The sequence below is a fragment of the Macaca fascicularis genome, chromosome 18 (genome assembly GCF_037993035.2).
Source record: "Macaca fascicularis isolate 582-1 chromosome 18, T2T-MFA8v1.1".
Taxonomy (NCBI): Eukaryota; Metazoa; Chordata; class Mammalia; order Primates; family Cercopithecidae; genus Macaca; species Macaca fascicularis.
The window spans coordinates 51,134,888-51,152,677 of NC_088392.1; the positions used below are offsets into that span (position 1 = coordinate 51,134,888).

At 37.2% G+C, this 17,790-nt stretch overlaps 1 long non-coding RNA gene across 1 annotated transcript; it reads left to right on the forward strand.

Moving 5' to 3' along the window:
* Positions 1–9,936: 9,936 nt before the first annotated feature.
* LOC141409074 (uncharacterized) lies at positions 9,937–17,494 on the forward strand. Its single transcript, XR_012427387.1, has 2 exons — positions 9,937–10,090; positions 13,949–17,494. It is a non-coding gene; the product is annotated as an uncharacterized lncRNA (long non-coding RNA).
* Positions 17,495–17,790: the final 296 nt, after the last annotated feature.

Here is a 17,790-nt window from a genome sequence, read left to right on the forward strand (position 1 = left end):
GTTTATCAATACAGGTATTATTTTGGGTGCTCGTTTTTTTGTATAGATTTATATTTTCATGTAGTATTTTCTATCTGCTTAAATCACTATCTTTAAAATGTCTTGTAGTGTGAATCTTCTGATGATGAATTGTTTAAACATTTATATATCTGAAAAAAGTCTTTATTTCACTTTTAATTTTTAAAAGACATTTTTCACATGGTATAGAATTCTAGGCAGTGTTTTTGTTTGTTTCCTGTTTTGATTATTTAATAACTTTACTCCACTGTCTGTTCCTTTGCGTTATTTTTAGATGAGATATTTGCTATTTGTTATCATCCTTATCTTCGTTGCTCTACATGTCTTCTTTGGCTAAAGGATTTATCTTCATTTCTGATTTTCAACAATTTGATTATGATGTGCTTTGTTATTTTTTTATTCATGTACCTTTTTACAAAGTAAAAGTTAATATGTATATTTAAGGTATACAACATGATTCTATATGCAAATAGTAAAAAACAACTATAATGAAGTGCATTAGCATATCCATCATCCCTCACATAGTTACCCATTTTTGTATCAAGAGCAGCTAAAATCTATTCATTTATCATGACTCCCACATATAGGATAATTTGATTACCTATGGTCTTCATATGATAGATCTCTAGACTTCTTCCTACATTATCTGCTACTTGGTATTCTCTGATCTACATCTTCGTGTTTCTTTTGCTGGAGATTTCTGTATTAATAACTTTTATCAGATCTGGACAATTTTTATCCATTTTTTTCTGTCCCTTCTCTCTCTCTCTCTCCTCTCCTTTGAGGATGCCAATTATATCTGTAATAGAATTTCTGCATGTTTAATCTCTTTATGATTAATTTCAGACATTTCCCATTACTGTGTCTTCCAGTTCACTGTTTCCTTTATATTTTATAAGATGTCATAAGATCCATCCAATAAACTTTTCATCTCAGATATCTAAGTTTTCATCTCTAGAAATTTGATTTGAACCATTTTGTAATATGTTCCGTGTCTTTCATCAGTTTTTGAAGATAATTATCTTATTGCCCTTTTCCAATGGTTTTTTTACATCTGCATTAGTCCCGAGTTGATTTTGGTTATTGATTGTTCTCATAATGTATCCTATTTGCACATCCCTTTGAATGCTTATCAATTTTTTTATTGGCTAGCAGATATTGTGAATTTTACTTTGTTAAGTACTGGACACTTTTGCATTTCTATAAATATATTAGAACTTTGTTTTTTGATGTTGTTATGTTACTTGAAAAGCTGACTCATCCTTTTAGGTCTTGCTTCTGTTTTTCTTAGGTGGGTATAGAGTAGTGCTTCATATAGAGCTAATTATTCTTATTACTGAGGCAAATCTTTCCTTAGTATTATTCCCAATGTCTTATGGATTATGAGTTTTTCCAGTAGAGCTGGAGAAAACAGATTATTCCTTGTCCTAGGTGAGTGCCAGCCTGTGTTAATTTTTTGGATAGTTATTTCCCTTGTCTTTCCATTTATTTGCTGATCAATATTATGCTGAGTACTTGAGAGTGATTATTTGCAGATAATCAGGGTTCTCTGTCTGCATACCTCTGTCCTTTTTCAGCGTTCTGTCTAATGAGCTCTAGCTCCCTCGGCCTCTCAAGATTCTCAGCTCTGTGTGTACAACTCAGGAATTTATCTGCTTTCTGCTTCATTTCCCTCTCCCTGATGTCATCCTCTAAAAACACTCTCTAGGCAGTAAATTTGGATAAGTATAGTCGTACCTCCTTTATTTTCAATCACTCAGGGATCATTATATTTCATTGCCTTACGTCCAGTGACTTGAAAACAAATTTTTGCACATACCTAGTCCATTTTTTACATTTGTTTGGTTATTTCATGTATTAGGTTAAGTCCAGCCCCTGTTACTCCATCTGCACAGAAGCAGATGTCCCTGAGGTAAAGTATTATTATTTAGAAAATTATTACGACTTAAAAATGTAAAGAATTTTTAAAGAACATGATAGTAACAAACGAGATGAATAGACATTAAAATAGACACATAAGTAGATATAAATTTATTATTTTCAAAATATGCTAATGCATCTAAAGCAACCAGCGGGGCAAGAAAAATGGAGATGAGTAAAGAAGGGTTTTCTGTTTTTTTTTTTTTTTTTGAGATGGAGTCTCGCTCTGTCACCCAGGCTGGAGTACAGAGGCACTATCTCGGCTCACTGCAAGCTCCACCTCCTGGGTTCACGCCATTCTCCTGCCTCAGCCTCCCGAGTAGCTGGGACTACAGGCGCCCGCCACCACACCTGGCTAAATTTTTTGTATTTTTAGTAGAGACCGGGTTTCACCGTGTTAACCAGGATGGTCTTGATCTCCTGACCTCATAATCCACCCGCCTTGGCCTCCCAAAGTGCTGGAATTAAAGGCGTGAGCCAGCGCGCCCAGCCGGGTTTTCTGTTTTAAATATTCCTCCATCCTAAGTCTCATTATGTTTGTTATTATCTTTTTTATTTAGTAGAACTCATCAAATAATTGTCCTTGACCAAAAAAAATCCACTATATGAAATGCTTTGAAAAGAATTGACTTTCTTAGTATAATATTAGCTGCCTTTAATAAACTACCTCTACTTGATTTTGCACATTTGAGCTGATCACAGAGTTCACTCATCCTAAGCACTTGCATTTTTTCCAATATATTTGTCTGTTTCAGGCTTCTTTGTGTCTACTTATAATACATCTTTATGTTAGACGTATTCTGTAGGATTTTTCTCCTACTTGCTTCCTTTTCTAATGAGATACTACTCATTGGACCACCCTGAAGTTTTTATGACTTATACTGTGACTCATTAACTCCCTGTAAGCCATAGCAGAATGCATCACTTCTTCTTTCATGATCTCTGTGTCCTACACCTACTACTTCCATGAAACTCAAACAATGCATTGCTTTTTTATCCTCCTTACTACACAGCAACTCTGGCAGATTTATTATTATAATCCACATATGTGTAGCACATTATCTGATGCATAAATATTCAACCACACTTTCTTAAATGAATGGCAGCACATATGCACAAATTAATAGTACCAAGTGTGTGAGGGTTTGTATGCACTATATTCTGTCAGACCCAAAGCCATGCTCCATCCTCTTTCTGACATGGGTTCCATTTCCGCCTGAAACTATGACCAAACACCCAGGCAACAATAGGGGGAAGGATCCTAACTTTAGAGACTTTTCCATGGTTTCTCTTTATTTATTATTTGTTTGTTTTTATAATATGTTGATTTGATCTTGGACTCAAAGTTTCAATGGTACCCTGAATCATGTCCTGCCCTTTGAGTTTTAATTTTCTCCTTCTGTGTTAGTACAGAATTCAAGGAAGCATTAATTGATTTTGACAAGTGGTAAAACTGAGTGGGTGCGTCAAGGAGAAAGATTATGCCCTGAGATGAAGGAATGAGGCAACATCACCTTCCAATGCTCCTGCACATTTTTGCCTAAGCGTTTTTTAAATCTCAGCCTGCCAGGCGGTTGTAAGTGGTCTCAATTAATCGAGATTTCTGAAGCTAAAAATCAATTTCTTTTTTTAAAATTCACATTAAGAATCAAGATTATTTTATTATTATACAGAATGAATTCATCAAATAGAAACCTATTCACTCACCCAGCACAAGGAAGACTCAAAGTAAGAACAAGGAAAAAATAATGGAGATATGATTTAACTATGGCAATGCCATCAGTCAGATGTTGGTAGTACCGGTTCACTCACGCTTTCCAATCAGACTGAGGTGCCCTTTCTTTCCTTATTGGGTAAATAAGTTCCACTCATCCCTCATGGGCCCTGTCTTCCAGGAAGCCTTCCTTGTTGTTCCCTGTTTTCTTCCAAATTAGCTTAGCATTTTCATTCTGAAACACTTAGTCTTGTGCTAACTTGCAAATCTTACATCATTGTATAGCATCCTGTCATATACTGTGCTGGCTCTTCTTGGGACAGAATCTTGTGTTTTTCTTCAAAAGTTTCCACAGTGACTGGCAAAAAATGAAGCATACAGGAAGTGTGTTGGTGAAGACTTGTTAATTACTGCTTTATAGCTTGGTTGATTAGACATGGGCATTTGTGAGCTTATTTTTTTTAGCATTTCTTCCTATACCCATGTTCTCCAGGGGCATGCGTACAGAAACTAGTGAAGAGCACTATGAAAACATATTTTTTCTAACTTTGAGGAATGGGTCAATAATGTCTTAGGAAGACTATGGAGTGTGTACCCTCACTCTCTTCCCACCAACTGATTCCATGTGTGACATACTGAGCCCCCGAGCATACAGTCAGTCAGTCTTTCAAAACAGCAAGCCATCAAGTTTGCTGTTTGTTAAACTCGTACAAGAGCTTTTATCTTAATGTCACCCATGAGGCAATCGACTATATTTTGAGAAAATATTACACTTAATGACCTCTGATGCCCTTTTAATGTTCTCAAATTTTATTGAGCAATATATAAGAGAAAGAAAAAAAGTCTATCAGAACTGCTGGAGAGTTCTATTCATAAGCAAGATATTTGTCCAGAATATTGAAGCAACAACAACAATAACAAATGTAGAAGACAACAGGTCCACTAATTGGGGAGAAGAAGTGAGTAAGCAATACATATCAGGAAATAATTATAGTCCAACATTGTGCTGTAAATGAAAATTATTGTCATTAATAACAGCAATCTAGTTCTAAGGAAGCTGATCATTGAAGACAAAGAAGTTTGTAGCTAACATTACCCCTTCCTCAGTCATTGTCATGAGGATTTAGGCATTTAGGGTTAGAAAAATCTATGCAAGCTATTCTCTTATGGGAAAATTTCTTTGGCTTATAGATTTTTTTTATTGTTGTTTCTGGATACTGAAGCAAATTGTTCTATGACTGTATCTGTGTTAAGCTTTTGCTAAGGTTTCAATGTGTCTTCTGAAGTTCTATGCTGGGAACTTGATTCTCAATGCAGCAGTGTTGGGTGGTGTAGCCTAAAGGGAGATGCTTGGGTCATGGGGACACTGCCTTAAATAGATAGACAATGCCATTTTTATTGTGGGACTGGGTTCTTTATAAAAGTGTGAATTTGGTCCCTTCTTGCCCTCTTCCTCTTACCTTCTTTTGTCTTTCTACCTTCAACCATGGATTGACACACCAGGAAGGCCCTTACCTTGGACTTCCCAGCTTTCAGAACTGTAAGCCAAATACATTTTTTATTATAATTTATCCAATCTGTTGTATTCTGTTGTAACATCACAAAATGAACTAAAACATCATATGTGCCATTGTAAAAGGACCATACTAGCAAAATTCTGTTCTGTGGTCAGCCTACTCTGAGGACTGGTTAACATTTCATGTACGAGTTGACTGTACAGGTTACAGACCTCTGTTCTTACATTGAGTTCCATACTGTTGGCTCTCCCAGGATTGACAGTTATATGCTGAGCCTTGTCCTATTTACATCACTGTCCCTAGCATTGCAAATTCTGTTATAACACGCTAACATGAGAAGCACAGTGGATGTCTGCAAAGAAATGTGAGGTATGGATACCATTTCAAGATTTCCACACATACCTGTTCACAGAAAGACTCATTATACCACGCTTTTCATATCTAAAAATGAGGAAACCATTTAGCCAGAAGATAAACTCTTAAAATATTTCTTTCATGTGGTTATGAAGGTTCTGTACCTATCTACCCACATTCTTGTGCTCCTTTGACTTTATGAGGTAATTTTAAAATGAGATGTGAACGACACCCTTTACACAGTGTTATCTAAGTGTCACCTCCTCCAGTTGGGGAAGAATGTTGCATATTCTCCCATTCTGTTAACTGCAAGCCTGTCTTGAAGTCATACTTGAACTTTTTTCATTAATATAGTTGCTGCCACATCTGGCTTCTGTAAGGCACACCGTGAGGTCTGATGTTGTCAACTCACAGGTCTGGGAGGGAAGACAGGTTACCAAATCACCCCTGATAGACATGCCAATAAACCAGGCTGCAGTTGGATAAGGAGCAATTAAGGGAAAGGTTCTGTCTTCTTTAGGCACCGTGTGCTATTGGATTCAGAAGCTGGTGGCTGGGGAACTGAATGTCTCGTTCATGTCTCAGTGAGTTGGATTTGGGAAAGAGTCTCTCACCTCCATCTCATCAGAAGCTGCTTTACTCCAACCCCCTTGGGGTCAGCAACCAGACTGGAAACAAATTAATGAGGAAACCTTCTCTGTGTCCAGGTGGTAGAGAAAAACTGAAGGATGGGACTGCCAATCTTAAACTTCAATTTTATTTTCCTTTTATCCACAAACCACTCGCACTTAACTTTCTTTATCTGTAAATCCTCTTTTGTTTCTCATTTTGTTTTCTTGTTTTCTGCTCTCCAGTTAGTGTTATATGAAGGCAGAAGAGGTAGTTGCCCATATGCTCTAATTTTATGGTACTAGACAACACCTCTTCCAAATACTGTCTTAAAAACTGGTGTCCAGTCCCTAAATCTGTTTCTCTCATTAGAAAGTCATTAAGAGGGTTGAATGAACCCCGAAAGAAGATATCACATACCAAAGATAGTTCTGGTTTTAAAAAAAACAATAAGTTAGAGAGGCTAATTTTGGTTAAATAGATTCAAGATCTGTCTACAGTTTCAGCTGAACACTGGATGGTGAGTGGTCTAAGACAGTCCTTTTATCACAGAATCAGTAGAGATATAGAAGTTTCTCTGAGATACCGCCTTGGTTACTGGAGGTCGGAATGTTGGATGACCTATTGAAGTTCCCAATTCATCTTTCCACTTCAAATGGGGCAGCCTTAAGCTTATCTGTCTTAAAACTTCAGCTTCATTTACATTTTCTCCTAATGAAATGATCCCACTACTAAATACTGTTTCAACTTTTTTCCCCTAGTGTTTCTGTAGTACTATGTTCTTATGAAGAGAATGTTTAATAATGTGATGAATATATTCTAGTTGCTACTAAAGCAAAGTCAATTTTGTAGGATCTCTGCTTGTAGCTTCAATTTTGTTATTGAGGTCAAAGGAGGTTAAATTTTTTCATAGCAGAACTATTCTATGCACCCAATGATTTCACCCCTTGACCAAATTCACACTATAAAACAATTTTTTTTTAACTTGGTCAGGCATTTTGGTAAGTAGAAGAGTAAGGTGAAATTTTATTATTTTCAAGAGGTATGTTTATATTCCTTGTGTAGGTTCAACCCTAAAAGAATATTATTTGATGGAGATAATAAAAAAATCTTGGAGAAAACAAAATACTTGAATGGTTTCTGCTAGAGCACATTGCTACAGCAATTCTACACATGAATGCCACCAGTTTCAGCTTCTAAATGTCCTAGCCACCCTGGAGAGTCCAACACTGGACGTGCTACCATGCATTTCACACCTGTTTAATGAATGCATGTTGGCTGAATGCATAAATGATGCTGCTGAGTCTCTGATTGTGGGTCCTGATGGGATACTCTGTGGATGCACAGAGGGTCAGCAAAATGACTGTTTTCTCATCTAGATCTCTGTTCCCAGTGAAGACCCCTTTCAGAAAGACTGGTTTCAAAAATAACCTTCTATAAACACTAATAATATTGCGGTAAAGCACAGCAGTACTAGTCACATGGATATCTATTATATTATTTTTTGAAACATGCATATCATTATGTAAACTCTTTTGTGAGAATGACATATCTCATACACACACACATACACATTGACATTCTGTACTTCTGAAAGAAATGAATTGGCAGATAATGGTCAGCCTAGGTCCAGTTTGTATTAAGTGGAGACTAGAACGCTTTATCTCACAGATAATGAGCAAGAACTTTCATGCATCAAACTTGGCATTTTGTTTGGACATCATGGGCAGTAATTGGTACAGGGTGAAAACAAGAACACTGGGGGTAATGACATGAATATTCTGCTACAAGCATTTTCTACTTATCTCTTTGCGAGACTCATGGAAGTTCCCACTGAAAGACAAATATTTGTTTCAAGTATACTTCTCCAGTTCTAGTTTCTTTATTCATACCTTTTATTGTTCTATTCCAGCAATTCTGAATTTTCTCTTCTCCTAGATCATAGCATTTTCCCTCTTGCTTCTCTGCCTTTGGATATGAAATTTCCTCTTTTGGGGATTCTTTTCCCAACCTATTTACCTAGCAAAATCCTGCTATTCCAGAAGCCAGTCCTAATGTCACTTCTGCAGAGCCTCCCCTGACTTCCCATGTAGCTTTAGATCTGCCCTTTCCAGCTTCCACTGCAGCATTCATCCCACGGACCATCACGCAGTCAAATGCCATATGCTACCTCTCCCTCTTCATGAGATTGCCAATTTCTCAAGGGTGAAGCTCAAGATCTTCTCATTTTGCTGCCATAGTGACTAGTCCCATATATCACCTTACTCAAAGTAGATGGCCAATATATGTTCACAGAAAAGAGGAACCAAGGAAAGGAAAAAAATTAAAAATATGAAAGCAGAAAAATGAAGAGAGAAAGAGAAAGGAAATTTTTCACAGAAGAATCCATTTAGCTGCTGTCATTATGGTATAAGTAAGTCATGCAAATAAATATTTCTACATATGTCAGAGAGTTGTGGAGCTATTTCAGATGTTCAGGAAATGAAGACAGAAGTCCAGAATATGAAGCATTGTCAGAGAGAAGGATCCTGAGTGACTAGGAACAACCTGATTGAGAGTGGGGGTGTGACAGGTTTATAAATGTCAAAAATGAGAGTGGAACATTGGAAAGCAAGGATGGAGTGGAAAGGACGACTCTTCCTGCACAGTGCTGTTCAGGGCCACCCCATGTTGTAGAGAATGCGGCATCATAGCCTCATATCACCTCGGCTCCCTCAAATCCTACATCTAATTTAACGTGGGATAAAAGTCATCTAATGTCAGTGGAAGCATGGAGAATAGGACAGAGGAGAGAGATGTCTATAATTGGTGAAGACTTTTTCCCAACCTGTTTACCTGGCAAAATCCTGCTATTCCAGGAGCCAGTCCAAATGTCGCTTCTGGAGAGCCTCCCCTGTTGTTTTGATACACACAAGTGCTAACCTGAAGAATTTTAAGAACAATATTTAAGTGTAACGTCAGGGCTGTTAGTGTAACTAAACTCATATCAGAGGAAAACGTTGCAGGCATGAAGGATGGAGTTTTGTCAAAGGCCCAGAGAGAAGGACCCACACCAAATCACATTAAAACGCCCTCATACAAGTAACCCTACCAGCCTCCTTATACCTAAAACTGCTGTGAGAAATGTACCTGTTTCTTTCTTATAACATTGAGAGAGTAAAAACGCTAACAACTAGAGGGAAAAAAGCATGGTGCCCAAGATTCACACTCATGTGTGAAAGACTGAATGTCGGTCACATACTTTTCCAGATCCAGAAGTTGGTTCAAAGCACTGTCCTCCAGGTGCAGGAAATGGTACATGACTGAGGAAGGAGAGCAACTAGAATCCAGAGGCTGAGAGCATCAAAGTCAAGTACGACTAACTCAGCAACGCTGCTGGTCATTCACTGTGTCTGTGCAGGGTTGGGGTGTGATGATAATTGTGGCATAGAAGCTGGAATGATCTCTGGGTCTAAAATTCTTCTTTGTACAGTTAAGGAAACTAAGGTTAAATAGGAACATGGGATTCTTTGCTCTAACCATACTTGGTTAATGACCCCTAGGGCTAGATATTTATCTTTTGACTCCTAGTCCATTGCCCTTTGCTTTAATCATGATTTCTTCCATAGTAGTATCCATAATCTGAAATTGAACCTTGGGTGATAAAAATACAAATTAGGAAGGTTCTAAATTTTATTATAGTTTTCATCATTTAAAACTTAAGAAAAAACAATGCAAAACAAAAATATATCCCATGAGGTTATATGAGATACAGATAATAAATTGCAATTTTAAAAAAATGTACAATTGACTTTTAATCTGTAGCCTACAGCAACGGAGAAAATGCAAGGGAAAAATGGACACAATAATCAACTGGAATTGAAAAAGCTTCCATTTGTCTTTTCAGTGTTCTGTTATTTCTGGGTCAAGTTGCATGATTTGGAAGTCTCCCTGCTTTCCTAGCATGCCTGCTGTTTATGTAAGTTAAGCCTTTAAACGCTTTATTTTCTTTTTCCTAGGAAGTATGGATAGGTAGACGCAGGAAGAAGGGTCTTAAAAGCATGACTTATTCCTTGAAGATCTGCAAAGAATATCAGATTATCTTCACTGAACACATAATACAGGCCTGGGAGACCTACCTTTGCAGGTGGTAGAACCAACGGAAAAACCTAATCAGAAATCAATTCTACAAGCAGGAGGAGATGTTTCTTTTTGTCTGACTCAATTATGTGGGAAGGAAGAGACAAAGTGTGGGAATGGGCTGGGGATAATATATCAGTAGAGATTAAGACATTAATACCCACAATGGGTCACATGATTTTTCTCTTTGTGCTCTCAAATGTAGAAAAATGAAACTTTGAATCAAGAAGATTTTTAGAAGCAGTCTAAACGAAGATCTTTCATTAACAGAAAAATCAGAAACCCAGTCAAGTGAACTACCAATTAAATAAACAGCACACAATCAGTTGATGCATAGAAATAGTGTTTGCCTCAGTGAACTGATCTGGACTCAAGCCCTTTAAAAGAGACAACCTGAGGCTGCTCTGGATCTGCTATAGAGCAAATAAAGTTTTATCTCCATGTTATTATTACTAGTTCCACTTCGAGCAGAAACAAAATCTGTTTATAAATGTCTCCAGCTACGTTGAAGGTTGGTAAAAGCTAAATTCTCAACTTCTTATATTAATCAAACAATTCTATTAACATATTGGTTGCTTTTGTAAAGATTATCATGATCCTGCAGTAACCAATGCTATATTTAAAATGTTTCCCAGCTCAGAAGAACCTAAGAGTTAGAGATATTTATTTCAGAGGGAAAAATTACTCACTATATCTAACAAGGATTCTAAGTATCTTCTTTGCCACTGGACAAAGGGAGAGAGATTTTGGAAGTAAAAAAATTCTGGGTTAGGTGACAAAAACTTGGCCATCCTTGGCCATAGAGAAAAGAGCAGCCATTGGCTCAAACTATTCAATGCTTTCTAGGTTCCAAATGGAATGGTAAATGGGGTATATTTGAAGCATTAGGAGTTCTTCCAATAGCAATGGCGCTCCCTTTCTTTACTTTGGTCTGCCATTGACTGGTGTACAATGACACATAAGATAGAACATCTTTCATGGTTTCTGCCAAACTAAATCAAATAAAAAGAAGGTCGTGAACATACTTTTTAAATGCTAAATTTTTGATCAAATATTAATTATTTCAGGTTTTAAAAGGAAGTGAAATCAATGTACCCATTAGAGGCCTGGATTTAACATTAAGGAAATCTGGAGGTGCAGTATCTCACAACTGCTAGCCACCATGGCCTTCAGAGGACAACCTGTAATTACATCACTCCACCAGGAGATTAATTAAAAATGAGGACTGTCATCGAGTGTCTAACACTATCAATTGTGTACAAATTACTGCAGTATTTATTGTATGTTAATTGTTTGTAGAACATGAATGCATAGCTTGTTAATATAAATAATGCACAATACGACCAGGTGCGGTGACTCACACCTATAATCCCAGCACTTTGGGAGTCTCCAATGCAGGTGGATCACTTGAGGTCAGGAGTTCGAAACCAGCCTGGCCAACATGGTAAAATCCTGTCTCTACTAAAAAACATACAAAGATTAGCTGGGCATAGTGGTGGATGCCTGTAATCCCACCTACTCAGGAGGCTGAGGCAGGAGAATCACTTGAACCTGGGAGGCAGAGGTTGTAGTGAGACAAGATCATGTCACTACGCTCCAGCCTGGGCAACAGAGTAAGACTCCGCCACAGAATAATAATAATAATAATAATAATGCACAATATGGAAGCATATCTTTAGTTCACATATACCCTTTATAATTACTTCTCTCTGAAAACTACATCTGACTCTGATCACATAATGAGAACACAACACAACACTCACAAGTGATAGTGAGCATTATGAAATACGCTCTATGAAAACAGAACAACAAAACCACCTGAAAGATCACTATGTTCTTGGCACTATAAAATTTGTCGTGGAGGAGAAGCATAAGAAAAAAATCATGATCTCTGCCCCCAGTCTATACTACAAAGCAGATTAAAATAAAATAAAATAATGCCAATACCAGTTCTACCATGAATCAGAGAAAAGAAAGTTGAGATAGTAAGAAGTTAATCTGGAGAGGAGACATAAAATATGGAGTATAAATTAATTCTTGAAATCTGGATATAGAGTTTCTGTGAGCTACAGGAAGAGTCAGAGAAAAGTGTTTTAGCAGAGGGAATATTTTGAGTAGAGCAAGAAAGAGAGGAGGAGGAGGAGCTAATGATATTGGAGGAGAGTGAGTTAAGAACTTCGCTGGAGCAGAGTGTAGATAAAATGGAGACAGTCCATAAAGAGTTTTTGCCTACCACAGGTCTTAAGTTCGGTTCTCCAGGAAACAGGCTCTGAGATGAAAACTTGTGTACAATTTAGGTAGTTCTCTTGAGAATACCTGTGACGGTATGAAGGAAGCTGAATAAGTGAAAGCTGGTTGATGGTCTCTCCTTTGTGTGTGTGTTTTTTTTTTAATTATTATTTTTATTCTCTTTTTTTTTTTCTTTTTTTTTTTTTTTTGACAGAGTCTCACTCCGTTGCCCAGACTGGAGTGAAGTGGCGCCATCTTGGCTCACTGTAACCTCCGCCTACCTGGTTCAAGCGACTCTTTTGCCTCAGCCCCATAAGTAGCTGGGAATACAGGCGCCTGCCATCACACCTGGCTAATATTTTTGTAATTTTAGTAGAGACAGGGTTTTACCATGTTGGTCAGGCTGGTCTTGAACTCCTGACCTTAGGTGGTCCACCTACCTCGGCCTCCCAAAGTGCTAGGATTACAGGCATGAGCCGCATGCCCGACCTCTCATTTGTTGTTAATCATTCAAATGTTAAACTATACTTACTGGCAGAGGGTATTTTATATTTGTTTTCAATAAAGTCTTCAAATGAATCAATAGTGGGCCACACACACATACACACAAATATCTAAATAAAAATAAATAAACTACAAAGTTTTACCAGGAGAAACAAGTTCTGTCCCCTTATAGGAGGCAGGAGAAAAATATTTTGTTCATTATAAAAATATCTCAAATTCCAGTTTTCTTTAAATATTCATGCAGAGATAAGAAAAAAGAAATAATGCATTTTCAAAATGCCCAACTTAAAAAAAAATTTAAAAACATCCTTCACTGCACCAAGTCATAACGAGGCATACCCAGCAAATGCTGCACAGTTAATGTTGCTCATGGACCCCCGTGGAGCGGAAGGATTTTACTAGAACTGTATGAAGTGCCTTGAAATTAATTTTCCTATAATAGAAACTACTTAAAAGAATTATCTTGCTGTGCAGCAAATCACTTCATGTGTCAGATTTATGCTTTCATCTGGAATTTTCTTAACGGAGGCAAAGGCAACAAAGAGATGGTTTGGATGAACTTAAAATCAGAGTCTACCCAAGCCCCGAGCTTTGTTCTTGGGTTTAAAAGACTTCAGAAATGTTGAGACCTGAAGAAATGCAAGACTGTTGTGGATAATTTCAGGCGAATGGAACTTCTAATATACACCATTTTCTTAAAATGAAGGTACTAAGGCTGTAGGAAGGAGACAGAGAGTTGGTCAATGGTGTACAATACACATACTTACACAAATGGACACACACATACACACAGCCATACACCTATCTGTAGAGGTGTACGTAGACGTGTCTCTTGTTTAGGGATTTTTCTCAATTAATTATACAGTTTAAGATCTGTATTAGTGTGGCTGGGCTAGGCTTTAGGACAATAACAAACCAACTCAAACTTAACACACTAAAAGCTCACTTCTCATTTGCTTCACAGGTAGATGCAATTTGGCGGGCCTTGCTGAATGGTCCCACTACGCCCAGATACTGACTCAGAGAACCAGCATGAGGTTCTACCATCTCAAAGACCCATGCTTCCAGTAGTACTGATGGAGGAAAGAGAAACCAGATAGAATGGGAAGATCAAGCAGCATGTTTTAAGACAATGGGAAATGATGTCTATTCCTTCTGCCATTTGCTAGAACTAGTCACAAGGTGCTAAAGTAAATACATGTGATACCATGAAATAGAATTTTGTATTTTTTCCAGGAAGAAGGAAAAGGATTGCCGAGTATCCAGTCAGTCCCTGCAACAGAATGAAATTCATTACTCCTCCACCTGACATCAATAACATTATCCACACCTTATACTGGATTCTACAGTCTGTTTCGCCCTATGGGAGATTCTAAAGATACAGCAGGGAGGATTAACTTTCCAGAAGAAGTTTACATTCTAGTGGTGCATAGAGAGAATATGCTGTAATGAAGGTAAGAGTCCATTCATCAAAAAATCTGAATAAACAATTCAGAGAAATATATGAGCAGGAACATGGAAGCATGGCTGTGACTGCGGTGAGGGAACAGTATGGTAAAAGATGATACGAGAGTGGAATAAAGGATGAGCAACAGAGGATGTAAAGACAGAGGCAGATTCCAAGCAAGCATATCAAAGCAACAATAACCACAGATTGTGAGGGTGTGGTATGTGCCTATGCCTAGCAAGAATAGACAACAGATATACTCAGATCCTACTAAATTGTCCTTTTACATTTTGTTTTGACAAATATTTTGGACCCCCTTCCTGACCTGAAGAATGGAACAGGAATTAGATCATCAACGGCAAATTTTGGAGAAGCCTCTAGACTAATGCTCTCAGTAGTCCCCTGAAAGATATCGTTGTCTCCTTTAGAGCCAAGATGAGCTCTAGGATGATTAACTTTGGCAATAAGTATTCATTGGGTACCTGCCATGAACCATGCCCTACATTTCCTTTTGGATCAAAGTCATAATACTCTTAGGGAATGTGAAAAGGATCTTAAAACAGTCTTAGGATTGAAATCCAAGGCTTGATTGCATTCAACCATAAAATATGGGAATCTAGAAAAGAGAAGAGTCAACAAAATATGGAGAAATGGAAAGGAAATCAATGTTGGGAGAAAAATGTAAAAAGTGAAAGACGCAAAGATTTAGGAAGAAATATCCTTGAAGTAAGAAGTAAACATGATTGAAAACCCAGTTTTTCAATCTTCCATGCCATAGTTTATGAGAATACTGCATAATAATACTGAGGGCTTGTAAGCAAACAGCCTTGGAACCCATGAAGTGCCAAGGGAGAATCATGGATTAGCAGAGATTGTTCCTTCTTGCTCCAACACATCACTAGAGACACCACTCACTCAAAATCACTGGCTGCAATCGTGAAGGAAATGAGGTGTGTATGTGTTTGTTATGAGGTCTGATTTCCAGGCCCTGACTAAGCATTGTTGCTGAGAAACAAATGGACAGCTTGTTACTTTGTGTGTCTTCAGTTAAGCCATTTTTTTTTCAGCACGCTTAAATCAAGTACCAGATAAGTCTCCCTGATCAAAGTGCAAAGGTGAACTGATGTGTCAGAAGAAGGGGTGCAATCTGCAGCACTTCTGTTTAACAGACCCAAGAGGAAAAATAAGCAACAGCGATGGCACCAGAAGAGGAAGATTCCTCAAAGCCAAGCTCAATGCATAATGATCATACTGTTCACTATTCATTATCATCCCTTCCACTCTTTCTTGGTTGAGATTGAGTACTAGTTGGAGTTTTGATCTCTAGATTTTAGCTTCCTATGTAATGAATCATTTTCAGGAAGGCTTTAAGGAAATATTCAGCAATTGAAATATCTGAAAAAAAAATACTTCTGTTCTCTTTGTTTTAATTATAGTGCTCACAATGTGGAAAATATTCACTATCAGGTTGTATAGTGAGATGGTGACCATTGTGCTCAAATTTGTCTGCAACACATCTTGCCATGGCTGGAAGAGACAACCCTCTTTTTTATTCAGTTTTGTTCCAGGCAGACCTTCTCTCTCTTTAGTTTGTATGAGTAGGATATTTTAGCTCATTCTGGAATCTAACTCTGGAAAATTCATCTCAATCCCTTGATCAACATACATCTTACTCATCCTGGTAGGCAATTTCTTCTTGACTCTGTAGAAAGATATGCTTTAAGGAGCTGAGTAACAAGACTTTAACTTCTGTGGGCCGAGATTCCTAACCAGAATCCCAGTTTAGTACCTCTGATCTGTAAACCATGTCTATGCAGTCTTCTATTTCTAAACTCTCCTTATTCTAGATTTGTATTTCTTATTTGAAATTACTTTTTTATCAAACCCGTTTTAATATGGGCCCCTCATTTTCAACCTAAAGAGATGAGTTTAGGGAATTGTCTATGATTTGTCAATGAGGTTTAAGAAAGCAGATACTATATTTGTGAGTTCTAATACCTAAAAGTAGGTGATATGTATACTTGACAGCAAACCAGTGCTGGTCATTATAAATTCTAGAGAAGAACAATTATAAAGTCTATCAGTTTCTAGTCAACCCTCTATTCTCCAAGTTTATTGTATTTCTAGTCAATGAAAACCTTCTGCCTGATTTGAGGAGTTAGCCTGTGAAAATATTTGCTGAACCTGGTTCCCTGGTGGGAAATACAATCCACTAGAATCAAATGTATTCATGAAACATAAACGCATTTTCATTATCTGTAGCTTATAATCAAAGCAAAGTTTCTTGCTTTGACAAACATCCTATTCACTTTGGAAATAAAAGTGAAGCACAATTTTTCCATTTATTAATTGTGCATCCCTTCTGCAAACATTAGCTACCAACTTGCAGTTGAATCTTAAGTCAATCTCTAGTCCTAAAAGGCACTGCTCAGTTTCCAAACTCTTAGGCTTCACATTCAGAGTGGGCTATAATCTTGGCAAGATGCATTTTTCCCATCAACATCCATAATGTTTCCCCGGGTAGGAATTTGTCAACGGAGGAATTTGTAAAGTCACCATCTTCACAGAGGCCCTAGAGAATGAATTTAGCTGATGTGTGTAAAGACCTCTGAAGGTGAAAAATGGGGCAGGATAATGCCAGAGGGACTTTCTTGGCAGCGTTGGGGAATCGTCCATGAATTAAACAGCAGCAGTTCTCATATGACCGAGAGAGAGGGCTGTTTTCTGAAAGAATTACCAGACATCATACGTGAAGATCAAGAAGCAGTTGTTTAGATGAGATACCTTTATAAAGGCCCATATCTACTCATTTCAAATTTTAAAATGTTTTAAAGCAAGAAGGAGATATAAAACCTTGAAACTTAACAAAAATAATTAAAAGACCCAAAGCAAGAGATTGCAAACCTTTGAAGATATTAATCCTCAATTCGAAAGGGAGAAAAGGATTACTCACAGTCTTACAACAAGATGTCCCATCTATAGAAAACTACTTCAGCCCTAGAAACCTTGCTCTGTTACATAAATTATTTTGTAAAATTAGAAAAAGAAAATTCTATCTAAACCTATCTCTGATGTTATTGTTTTTCTTTTGGCGTAGATGTCTTCTAAATATTAGACAATGGGTAAATAGGGAAACTTTTTATACTGTGAAATACATACATATATATATATATATGCATATATATATACAGATTTTTTTTCAATCAGTAAGCTTAGTAGTTTATAAATAGGAAAAGTATGAGATTCAATGGAAATATCCATATTTTGGCATCGTTTATTGGCACTAGGACATATTTTAATAGGAAATATTATGTCAACCTATCAGTAATTAATGAAGAAGTAAATAAATAAACATTGCC